Here is a 13417-nt window from a genome sequence, read left to right on the forward strand (position 1 = left end):
ATTTTTAATGTTCCATATTATTATTATATTATTAGTATTATTGTTGTTATTATTTTAGTAATATATTATAGTCAATTATTTTTAAAAAATTTTATTATAATTTTTAATTTGTTTATTTTTGCACCAACAAATAAAATTTATAATAGTATAATCCATATTTTTCTTCGCATGCATCAAAATGCAATTTCATGAAATTATTTCGATAGTATTTTGAAATTATTTTGATACTTTTGATTCTCTAAAAATTTCAGTGATAAATTGCATCGGAATGGCTCCCTATACCTAAATTTATTAACAAATTTTATGTGTGACGTCATTCTGACGCAGCTAATTGCTAAGCATTTCTTATTACCTGATTACAGTGTAAGCCTTTTGGTAACCATAGAAAAACAAATAAAAAATAATAACTCATAAAATGCAACAATTCTAAGTTTTTCTTCAGAAAAGCTGTGAGTTATGCAAAAATAAGCAGTTGAATATGTTTCGCTAAAATACGTTAAACTATTGCTCAAAATTTCGAGGTAAACTTAACATTAAAAAGTAGCCGATACAAAAAAATTTGAATTACTGTCATTGTAATCTGTTATAAAACTGTGCAAATTGCCATTTCCATGATATATTTTCAGATGTCCTTAATTTTTGGTGCAAGCAGTTAGATTTTTTCTAAAATATAAAAACAACAATTAACTTCCTTCCCCCTTCCCCAATTAAATTTTACGTCATCTAAATCGCTGGGGAATTGCGTGTCCCGGTTCATCCGGGCACCAGATCAAATATTGCATAAGAGTCAGGAAAATTTCTCTGCCTCTCCACCTTTTAAGATTCGCTCTTACGAAACCGAAGAAAAGGTTATATGTCAAGTGCCCTTATTTTGTCTCTTTAATAAAGAATATCTCGCCAAATGTGGCGGTCCTTATCTACAAGATTGGCGGGAAAACGACGTACTGTGAACGGAGCGGATTATAGGAGGTGAGAACTTCTAAAAATAGAAACTCCGGATTCTCCCGTTTCCACATTTAGAATTCCGCCCTAGAGATGGGTGAGTAGGGGGAATCGATAGAATCCTGGGTAGGGGCAATCGACTGACCCCGTGACGTCAGAGTTTCATCGCAGCTGATTTCGGGAGCAGCCCGTTTCGGTTTCTCTAAAGCGCAATTTCCGGATGCGGGATTAAAAATGTTAGAAAAGTTTTTCGGTAATGTGCTTGTTAGGGAAAGTTAGTTAACTTTCGTACGTGAACTCGTTTAATATTGTAACGTAAATTCAAGCTAAATAAAACTTTATGATAGTATTGATAATTATGTTAAATTATAACGTTTATTGAACCATTAGGGAACTTTTTATTTGTTTATCAACTTGATTATTTTAATAGAAAAAACGTTATAATGAGCTACTCTAAATCAAAATTCTTCCATGAAAAATTTCGTTATTTGATTTTAAAAATAAATAAATAAAATAGCTTTGAGGCCAATGATGATGTCACGCTTGCGGGGGAGGAGGGAGTTCGTGGAATTGTGACAAGGGAAAGGTTACAGTTTGTGGATGAGTGAGTGACAAGAAGTGTGACAACACATTTCGGTAAAAATAAAAACATTTAAAAAAAGCAGACTAATTATTTTTAAAATTTTTTTATGAAAATAAGTGCAAGTATAATCATTATTATTATTATGCACGCAAATGTCATTTAAGTGTGAATTAAGTGCTTTATTTGTGAAGTACAATTATATTTTTATGTTATATAGCGCGTGTAACATGTGACAAAGGGAAGGAGGAGGGCAACGCTTTGTGTGACAAAGGAAGTGACGAATTTTAAAAATAAATAAATAAATAAAATGAAATAAAAATTGAAAAAAAGTTAGCTTTTATGAGTGCCGTTTTCAAGATTAATTGTAGCAAAAAATAAAATTGTTTACAAATGCTGCGTTCAATGAGAAAATAGATAAAGAAAAGACTAACAATTCTAAACAATTTTGAAGATATTTTGCGTTTAATTACGTTTTGGTTAATACAAATTCGGTCAGGCCGAGATAGCCTGAGTTTCCTTGTCTTCTAGATTGGTTCAAAATTACAAGGCTACGGAGTTGAACATTAGTAGTCGTAAACCCAAAAATTGGGTCAGCTGTTCAACGACGGATATGAAAAATAAAATTAAATACAAATTCGGTTACTAAACATATCCAAATAAATACCACCCAGGCAGAAGCAATAGGAAAAAAAAAATTTTTAAGTGAAATGGGTTTTGTCGAAGTGTAAATATTCGCTTCGCTCTGAAGAATGAAAAATACAACGTGTTCCGTTATTGAAACATGTTTTTTAAACTCCACCTCAAAAATAAAGTTTAAAAAAGTATGCATATTGGGTGTCAAAAATTAATATTTGAAGGGGGAAATAGCAAAAATTGTTATCAAAATCTTTTGCATCACTCGTGAGGAGGGTGGGATGACAATAATCAAAAACAGTTTGATTGCCTGGTGAAACTTGGAAGTGTTTCTAATAACACCTTTCAACCTCTTTTCGTTTTCCCTAACAAGCACCTATCAAACAGCATTTGTTGCAGTGGTGATTCATTTAGTTTTGAAAAATTTTTGTTTTTTCTTATAATTAATTAGTGAAACGTAATACTTAAAACTCTTTAATGCGTTGTTCTTTATTTCATTTTAAACAAAGATTCTAAGAGTTAGGAAGTGCATAAAGGCTATGAAATACCCTGCGTTTAGAATGAATTTCAACCTTTGCCATAGCAATTCACCGTGGAGCCATCTATGGCCAAGAATTCGACTTCTGCCACATCCATACGTCACACCCGTTTATATGGCGGACCCATACATATATCCATTCCTTCGTCCACAGATTGTAATTTTGACCAGAACCAAAGAACGATCAATCTCTAATTCAGTACCCTCAGAGGTATTGATTTGTTATACTGACATGGAGGACTTTGTGACCAGACAAATTTAACTTGCACCAGTCAGCATTAACTGCACGGAAAGTCCTCGGCCGGCTGTATTCGAACTCCCGTTCTTACAAACGTGAGTCCAACGCCCTGCCAACTTGGCTATGTCGGCCATAATTACGAATTGAAAGTAAGAATTAAATTACAAGGATGCGATAGGTTCACCATTATAACTTTGGAAATTTTAGTTTTACCAAACAGCAAGAAACTAATTGATTTAAGCTTCATGAGAAATACGCCTATATGGCAATACTTTGAGCGTTGTGAAATATGCAGCAATATTTACGATCACCACCGGCCACAGGTCAACTATACATGACAAATGGTGTTTAAAGAATTATCTGCCAATCCTCACTCGATCACCACTTTTTCGTTGGTAATGTACGTACCCCATGTGCTTTTTAATTATTTTTTTTAAATAAATTTGGAATTAATATGAATATTTTATAATATTCTGAAAATTGCTTAATATCAGGCCTGTTATTAAAAATTTGCCTTTCTTTAGGAGAAAAAAAACTTAATAATATTTACTATATTTTGAGAAATGATTTCAAAGAAATGTCTTACCTTATTGATATCAAAATTTTTTATGCTTAAAATTTTATATTTTTGAAAAAATAATTACATGTTTTAAAAACTGGCCACTGGCCGGATGCAAAATTTCCTAATTTTGTCCTATAATTTGAAATAATTAACATCTTATACTGAAAACAAATCGTTGAGATCATTTCTTTTATTCGCCTCAATTCTTCTGAGCTTTTAGGAGAGGCTATGATCTCTCCATCAAGAGAGGAACACTGGGTAAGCTGCCAGATTTACTGTCGGAAGTTCATTTCGCTATGGGCTGACAATGGACACAACTGAAATCTATGAAGAAGTTTTCTCTCGTATTAGATCAGTGGTTTTCAACTCAAACTCAAACCACTTTCAATTTTTTTTCTCCAAAGATCATCTTCATTTCATTTTAAAACCGGGGTTTAAAATTAAGGAAATCATTTGGATTAATAATATACAATAATTTGGATTTTCGGTGTTAATTTGAATAGCATTGTAATTTTGAACCCAACCAAGAAGACAAGGGAATTCCAGAATCAAGCATTCGGAAATGTTCGTCTTTGGGAGTACTTTTTGATGGAACTAACTTGCATTTACGCTGCGTGGATAAGAAAACCGCGAAAATCTCTCATAGTTAACCCTATGGCAAGGGGTTACTAACCTTTTATTCGTCAACCTGAGGGGAAATTTTTCATCAATTGAATTCGAATCGACTAGTCATTGCTGGGATCCGAACCTGGGTTGCATCATGGGAAGGTAAGTGCTTTGATCCCCTGAGTCAATGCGGCACTTGATTCTTTGATTGTCGATGATTCATTGATTCCTCCTGATAACTCACTTGCTTAACTTTCCATACTTAGAGTCAGGGGAAGCCCTCAGCAAAGAGGACTTTAACCCATGACCCGTCAACTATTAAAGATATTTTGTGTCAGATCTTTGGTTTGGTGCAAACCTGAAGTAGTATTTGAATCAACCAAATGTCGCCAGGGTTTGAGCTTGGGTTGGTTGATTCTGATCGGAGGTGAGGACTCTGAGCTCTCTCAGCTTCTGTTACCCCTTCAAAATATTTTCATGACTTACAACCAAAAGCGTGAAAAAGATTCTTTCTAATACTTTTCTAGATTAGCCTCCTCAATAGTTCGAGAGTATGTGATGAATATTATGTACCCTATTACATTACAATTTATCTCAAACATAGATTTCACAACGCTTTTGCCCTATTTTTAAACGTTGCTTCGAACTTTTCTCACCAGCTTCATTTTTCCAAATATGTCAGAATTTTTCTTTAATTCCAAGTAAGTTTTTCTAAAAAAAAGTATTTCCAGTAGTTTTTAGTTTCTGACTTTAAAAATAAAATAAAAAGTGAATTTTACTTGAAAGTAACACAATACAAGGCCCAAATGATCCAAAATGGGCACCCATAATGAAATTTTTTCTGTGGTAAATATTATGAAGTAAAAAAAAGGTACATATTAGGTCTCACAAATCAATATGAAGCTGGAAAAAAAATAAACTTGATATCAATATACTTCTTACTTAAATTTCGACCCATTTTATTTTAATTGCCGAAATCCAGTTTTGATATGTACATTTTCGCGTTAATCAGTATAGTTTCGTTAATTTTAAAAGCGTTTTTATTTTGTCTCGCTTCGATATTAATCGCGCTTTTGGTTGTAAGTCATGAAAATATTTTGAAGGGGTAACAGAAGCTGAGAGAGCTCAGAGTCCTCACCTCCGATCAGAATCAACCAACCCAAGCTCAAACCCTGGCGACATTCGGTTGATTCAAATACTACTTCAGGTTTGCACCGAACCAAAGTGCTGACATGAAATATTTTTAAAAGTTGACGGGTCATGGATTAAAGTCCTCTTTGCAGAGGGCTTCCCCTGACTCTAAGTATGGAAAGTTAAACAAGTGAGTTATTAGGAGGAATCAATGAAGTATCGACAATCGAAGAATCAAGTGCCGCATTGACTCAGGAAATTAGAGTACTTGCCATCCAATGATGCAACCCAGGTTCGAATTCCAGCAATGACTAGTCGATTCGAATTCAATTGATGAAAAATTTCCCCTGTGGTTGACGAATAAAAGGTTAGTAACCCCTTGACATAGGGTTAACCATGAGAGATTCTAGCGGTTTTCTTATCTAAGTTAGTTCTAAGTTAGTTCCATCAAGTACTCCAAGTCGACGAGGATTTCCCAATGTTCGATTCAGCAATTCCCTTGTTTTCATTGCTGGGTTCAAAATTACAATGCTATTGAAATTAACACCGAAAAACCAAGTTATCGTATATTATTATTCCATTTGATTTCCTTAATTTAAAACCTGGTTTTAAAATAAAATGAAAATGATCTTCGGAGAAAAAAATTGAAAGTGGTTTAAGTTGAGTTGAAAACCAGTTGATCTAATACGAGAGAAAACTTCTTCATAGATTTCGGTTGTGTCAATAGTCAGCCTATAATGTTTTTAAATGAAATACCGACTGTATAACAGTATTTTATTTTGTCTTGCTTTGATATTAATTAACGACTTCGACTGTTCTTACTATTTTTATACATCATTATTGGTAATTAAGTAACACCTTATTTAAACAGAATTTTTTTTGAGGATATCAAACCGGTTTACTTACTGTAAGCATTTAATAAATGTAACAAAATTGTACAACAAAAAAAAATTTTTGATTAAAAATGTTGAATTCCATTTCATTGAAAAAAATTTTGGCAAAATTAGGAATTATTCACATTTTCTTTCTAGTTTGAAAAAAATATACCTTTTCCAATTTAAGCCTTAACGATTGCATTGAGTTCATAGCTGTTGTATTGGTCGGAATTAATTTGTGTTGGACAAATATGATATGCGGGTTTATAAAGAAAAAAATACCTTTTCTTAAGATGGAAAAACGATGTTTCCTTGAAACACAATGTGCAAAATATTATTTTTAATTGTATTCATCTCCAAAGCCTATATCAACTTAAGAGGTAGCTATATAAATTCTGCTTATCAAAACTTTTTCAACTACACTATAGTGTAGTTGAAATTTAAATAATCAGATAGTCCAAAAGTAAACTATGACGAAATGCTGTTTTTTTTTTTTTTTTTTTTTTTTTTTTTTTTTTTTTTTTTTTCAAAATATCAAGTTGCAAACAAATTATGGCGGAATTGGTTATTGCTGTGGAGAGAAAAAGTTGGGAAAAAAATTTCTAAAAAATTTTTTCAGAGCACTTCTTATTCCCTAACCAGAACAACACATAAACATTTTTACTCCAGGCAGTGAAAGAAATTTCATATTTCCTAGATAGATCATCGAATTGAGGCTTTTAAAGATTAGCCTTTCAGGTTTGATGGATAATATAATATTTGAATGCTATTCCAAACAGCTTCTTCCTACGCAAATTCCTACGCATTCCTACTGTATTTTCTCCAAAGATTTTTAGCTTGTGAGTTCGAAGAAAACGCAGAGAATCTAAAGGTTCGAATCCTAGTTTTGACTAATTATTTTTTCCTGACAGATAATAAGGATAGCATAGATATCCTTAGTAATAAACGGATTAAAGGTCAAATTCTATATAATGTCCAGTTGACCATAAAATATGAGATTTCCGCGATATTTCTTTCCATATGGTATTCCAAACAAATTAGTGTTTAAACATTGAAGCTACATTTTACTAGTTACATTGTAGATAGATACTAGTTACATTTAAACGCCAAGATGATTCTGCGACTGGATGAGATTCTAAACTGGATTCAATAATACAAGAGCAGCGAGATGAACTTTCAATAATGCACTACGTGGAAAGTTTGATGATCAACTGTGGCCAAAGTTTAAAATTAAATCGTATCATTGACTTGATTGTATGCAGCCATGGTCCTCATCTCTAGCAAAAAGATTGCTTGTCCAATTCTGAGCATGGCAGATATACATACAGGCGGTTGATAAACATTGAATCTTCTTTGCTGATTATCTTCTTGTTCCCAAGATGGCCCAGGATGGACGAATCCCAGGATGGCTGGTCAATTCGCACTTTGCTCCCGGTTTTTTCCGTCGGGCTAATCGTGGAAGGGTGAGTTGGTACCATCAAAAAGGTCTCCATAAATGTGAGTTCATTCTGATGCTTTATTCAGGAGTTACCTTATTTTCTTAGTAGGTTCAGAATCGCAAAGCTACATAGTTAAACACTGATTGAGCCCCGCTGTGGACTAGACTGTTAAGACACGATTCGAAGCAGATCACCGATGTCAAGCATTATTGTCTGCGTTCAGTGTGCGGGTGGATGACCACTTGGATCAGTCTGTGAAGTGTCCAGGGATGTGCGGTATTGGTGGTCGTTAAACTGTTCTACCGTAAAGTGCTCGACTTCGCGTGCCTGTCATTGAGCTACCGAAGCGAGGGTGCAATCCTCTCTGCAGAGGATCAAAATAATGATGGCATGGTTTATGTTCATCCTCAGGGATGTTCCCCAGACCGTCACCAATAGTCCATTGTGCAGCTCTAGTGTGACGTAAATGAACTACAACAACAACAAACATCGATAGTCGTAAATCTGAAAGCCATCAGCTGTTCAAAACTGAATATAAAATATATAAGTCTGAAGGAGTAATCATCAGCTAAGAAAAGATCACACCAGGATTTCAATTAGGTACGTTGTAGAAATTTCCGGAGACCTTCAACAAGGCAGAAATAAGAGACCGGAAGCATACACTACAACAAACAAATCCATTTAAAAAACGAATATGACTTGATTTCAACAAAATATACTCAAAATAAGATTTTATTTTTATTTGTCTATGCATATTAATTACCTGGTCCTGCGGTGCTGTTGACTGTTGACTGTTGACTGTTGATGATGATGTGGGGGGGATCTCTGCTACTCGCTTTTATCCCCCTTGCTGTAAGGTGTATTTTTGTGAGTTGAGTTGTTGATGCTGAAGATGATGACGATGAGGTGATGAGAGTGCACGCTGTTCTTGAAGAAGCGAAACAAGTTTACAGTAGAGATCAAAATTAAATATTTTCCAAAACACTTTTGGAGGGGAAGATTAGAAAAAATTAAAAACTAGCATTTGGTGGTTCCAATACTTTTGGAGAAACACGTTCATCAAAACAAAAAATAAGAAAAACATACTCTTTTTCCCAGGCGCTCAGAGAGGCTTAAACTAAAACTTAAAAATTAGTAACTGCATTTAATTATGGATTTGAAAACTGGAGGCTAGAAACGCTTAGTTGAAATTAAAAAATCCACTAAATTTTTGAGAAGATTATCGTATTGGTTATAACTAAGAAGACGGTGAAGGGAGAGTGGAAAAACTCCGATTGAGGCGCGCAGTGTTTGTCTCTGATGCTCGAACTTTTTGCATTCAAAGAGGAGGTGGATAGCAGATTCTGGAAGTTGACAATGATGGCACAAAGGGGAGTCTACGAGCCCTATTTTTGCATAAATTTCGTTAAGTTGGATTGTGTTGCTTCGGAGACGCGAGATTAAGATATCGTATTTTCGGTTTGGGAGTTGATTGAGGGAAGTTTTATTAACAGGGTGATCAAAGGGGAAACGCTTGTGGTATTTTGAATTAGTCCGGAGGTTACTGAGTTCGCGGTTTGAGTCTAAAACTGCTGAATATGACAAGTCTTCAGGTGAGATAAAAGAGATGGCTCGAGGGGCATTGGTGGCGTGTTTGGCCAGCTTATCAGCGGTTTCATTGGGGGGGATGCCAACGTGTTGCGGTGCTCAAGCACTAAACGAAAGTCGCACTGCTTATCTCGTCAAACCTAACGTCACATCCGAATTCTAATTGTTTTTATTTTTCCCTTCAAATGTGTGGCATTAAACTACAAATACGTAATGTTTAGCAGCAAATGTTAAAATGCGTTGCACATCTAGCTTGTTTGTTGAACCGAAGTAACGCATGCGCAATTGACTCGAATTTTATAATGACTACAGAAGACTTCATTCAGTTTTGAAATTCTCATTCTTCTAACAAGCTTTTAAAATCATTTTTCTTAAAGGCAACTAAGTCGTTGTCGAACAGGTAATGATTTAAATTTAATTCTTGTTGCACTTCTCTGTTTAAACGATTATGAGTAAATATTAAATTCCTACCTTCAGAGAATATTTTTTTTTGTTTTTTGGACTACGTAGATATTTAATCTGATAGACATTAAAATAATTTAATAATCTATTTTTTAAGCATAAAATATTTACTATTTTTGTTTCAAAATACTGTTATTGAATAATTGCTATTTATTTGTGTTTTCAATTGTTAAAAGAGAGTTTCATCAATGTTCTAAACACATTGAAAGTTTGCTGGAGGGGGGGGGAAGGAATTTGTAAGTTTTGTCCTAGATAGTTGCTACGAATTGCGAAGATAATTTTTCCTTTAAATTTTCTACTTATTTAAGATCGGTTGGGAAATTTTGATATTCGAAACATTATGCACCTCCGAAAGATCGAAATTTGATGCAATCTACTAATGTTTATGTTATTTAATGTTATTTAGTGTTTGGTTAAGTGTTATGATTCTATTTACTATCGCAAAGTTTGGTAATATTTAAACGCTTTTAAACGAAAAACCGCTTACGTCTATGTGGCATAGATATAGATTTTATGTATTTATTCTTTATTTCTTAATATTAAAAGCATTCTTAGAGGTAAACGGCTTCTTTGTTTATAACTATTAATTTAGAATTAATAGTTATAAACAAATATTGTTCTATAGATCACATTAAATTCTTACCAAACTCGTACACAGTAATCACTGAAACTCAAATATCCGATTTAGCACGACAAATTGGGAATTTTTCTTCAAAAATCGATTAATTGCCTCAATAAATATTTCATATAACTATAGGATATAAAGTTTTCTAACAAAGAAATTGTACTTCAGAATACGCTAATAAAATATTCTCAGTTGGTTAAAACGTATGCTTTTCTAGTGTCTAAAAGGAATAGAAAGTGATACTGTACATCATTATCCGTTTTATGATTAACTTAATGTGTTATTCAAACCAGTAAGAATTTAAGTCTTCGAAACTTAAACCAAATGTTTTAACTAGAGTTAACAACTTTTGTATTTCAAAACTATTTTCTCGTTTTCGCAATAGCAAATATCTATTTTATAAAAATTACATAAATGCGATGGTTTGTTTTTTATTCGGCAGTTACTATGTTTTTATGGTTGATTATTAAAACAGAATAGTTTAGTTTGAACTAAACTATCTTATGCATACTAAATTCATTTTATACCTAATCTGTGCCAATAAAAGTAATTATTGATTACTGGTTTATAACAATAAATATTTTTAAACTGGATTTTTGTCTCATAATTCGGTGGAAATTTTTTTTATACAAAATGAATAAATTAAATAATATTAAAATAATAAATTATGGGAATGGAAACCATCAACAGCTGAACAAAATCTGGAAAACTTTTATTAGAATGCCAACAGAACTTTCTTTTTTTTTTTTTCTATCTCAGCTTCTTCCCAACTAAAAACTTATATTTAACTTCCCTAATAAAATGAATGAATGTGTAACTTGTTGTTTCTATCTTCTCACCCTTCGAATGAAATAAAAGTAGAAGTTTCTAATTTTGAAAAAATTAGTTTAAAATGTACAGTGCGCAAAAGAGAGTTCTTGAATAACTTTTGATCGAAATAATCGAAATTTTATAAGTTACAATACAATCTTAAATGTGCTAATTTATTTGTGAAGAATATTTTTTAAATTACGAAATTAGACGTTTTTTTATTTAGACTGGTTTAGTAACGTAACTGATTTCATTACTCAAAATATCGTCTACAACAAAATATCTACCGCTAATCGTTTAAATATCGTCTACAACAAAATATCTACCGCTAATCGTTTAAATATCGTCTACAACAAAATATCTACCGCTAATCGTTTAAATATCGTCTGCAACAAAATATCTACCGCTAATCGTTTAAATATCGTCTGCAACAAAATATCTACCGCTAATCGTTTAAATATCGTCTGCAACAAAATATCTACCGCTAATCGTTTAAATATCGTCTGCAACAAAATATCTACCGCTAATCGTTTAAATATCGTCTGCAACAAAATATCTACCGCTAATCGTTTAAATATCGTCTGCAGCAAAATATCTACCGCTAATCGTTTAAATATCGTCTGCAGCAAAATATCTACTGCTAATCGTTTAAATATCGTCTGCAACAAAATATCTACTGCTAATCGTTTAAATATCGTCTGCTACCCATCTAAAAAATTAACACTTTACGGAAGAGTTTAGTAACGTTATTAATTTCGTTACTTAACATCATCTGCAAATAAAATTAGCATGTTTAATCTCGAACCATTAAGATTGCATCTTTTTGAAATTCCGATCACTAAATCATAAATAATTCAACTGTTCCATTTTTTATTTTATGCTCTCTACTTAAATATACTAAAACTGTTATATCTTTTGCCATTTAAAACCGTATTAATTAACTATAACTGAAGAGAATGAATAAATGCTCAATTTTTACATCTGATCATGAAACATTCTTAAACTCAGAAATTCAAATATTTCAATGAATTATTCAAATATATTTTTTTTTCTAAATTTTTCAAATCTAATATTTTCTTAAAATGCAATATAAAGATGTACTTTATTCGAATTCTTCAGTTACTAGCTAGTTTCCTTTGTAAAAGTCTACTTTTTGCATCCCAAATTTCAAGGAAATCCTCATGGTAACACATTATGATAAAAATAATTATTTTCCGAAATCAGACTATTTTTAAAAGAATAACCAAACAATTTTGAATAATATAATAGGTATAATTTTAAGCTTTTTGAGTGCCCTCGAAATTTTTTAAAATTAGTCTGAATTATTATAAACTGAAATGTCTTCCATATATAAACATGAAATTAAAGATATTTTTTTCATTTAGTTTTGAAATAGATGTGTTATTTTTTATGGTATTTTGAAAGTTAAGACTAATAAAAATGTTACTCGTAGAATTTCCCCTTGATTTTCCAGTTTTTTGAAGGTATTACAATAAATCATTACTTGCAGTTATTTTCTAAATATGGTATAAGTTTTTTTGGAAATATCTAATACATCAAAACAATTAAGAAAGATTTTTAGAGATAAAAATTCTCTCATCAAAATGTGCTTTACATTTAAATTGATTTGAATTTTTCTTCTAATTTTTACAAGTTGATAGTATAATATTTTTATGAATTTTTTTTTAAAATTGAAACTAGATCAAAACACTGAGATATGCAAAATTTGCTTACGGATGACTATATATCGCTTCCAAGGGTTCTCATAACTTATCTTATTTAGAAAAAAATAAGAACGCAAAACATTCAGATTCCGATATCTTTATTAATCAAATAAAATACGAAGATTAAAAACAATTTTAATGACAGCGTGCTCTGTTTATTAACTCCAGTATTATATAAAAGCTTTGGTTATTTTATATTTTATCAAAATCAAATATTTAATAATAGCGCAGAAAAAGACTATGATAGGATGATAAAGAACTCTAAGGAACAATTTTTTTTCTGTTGCATGATACTTTTTGACAGATCTCAAATAGTTTCGTATCGCTAATTTCAAATCTGCGATCAGTATCTCTTCCCAAAGCTGAAGTTTTAAGACAATTTTTGTCTAATTTTCGTCGAAATGAGTAAAATTAAAAACGTTACATATAACAGGGGGTCGATAAATGTTGCGAAGAACTCTTAGGGGAGTCTGGGAGCAACATTAGGATTAAAATTGTATTTATTTGTCGTTGTACGCGGCTAGGAGCGCTCTCCCATTGACTGTTTCTTCATGCGCTTCTGAGCAGGTCATAGTAGGGAAGCGCCACTAACCCCGTACTATGACAATTCAGGGCATGGGTTCCTATACAATTTTAATCCTGATGATGTGCCCTAACTCCTA

The 13417-nt window shown here is 32.3% G+C and overlaps 1 protein-coding gene across 1 annotated transcript in view; it reads left to right on the top strand.

Moving 5' to 3' along the window:
* The first annotated feature begins 9333 nt into the window (after window positions 1-9333).
* The window catches only part of Imp (IGF-II mRNA-binding protein), a 50086-nt gene continuing 46002 nt past the window's right edge, over window positions 9334-13417 (top strand). Inside the window, exon 1 of the mRNA XM_016048154.4 lies at window positions 9334-9534. The gene's annotated coding sequence lies outside the window, so the exon portion shown is untranslated. The remainder of the gene's footprint in view (window positions 9535-13417) is intronic.

Source organism: Parasteatoda tepidariorum, chromosome 2, assembly GCF_982258835.1.
Source record: "Parasteatoda tepidariorum strain Cologne lab strain chromosome 2, Ptep-v5.0, whole genome shotgun sequence".
NCBI lineage: Eukaryota > Metazoa > Arthropoda > Arachnida > Araneae > Theridiidae > Parasteatoda > Parasteatoda tepidariorum.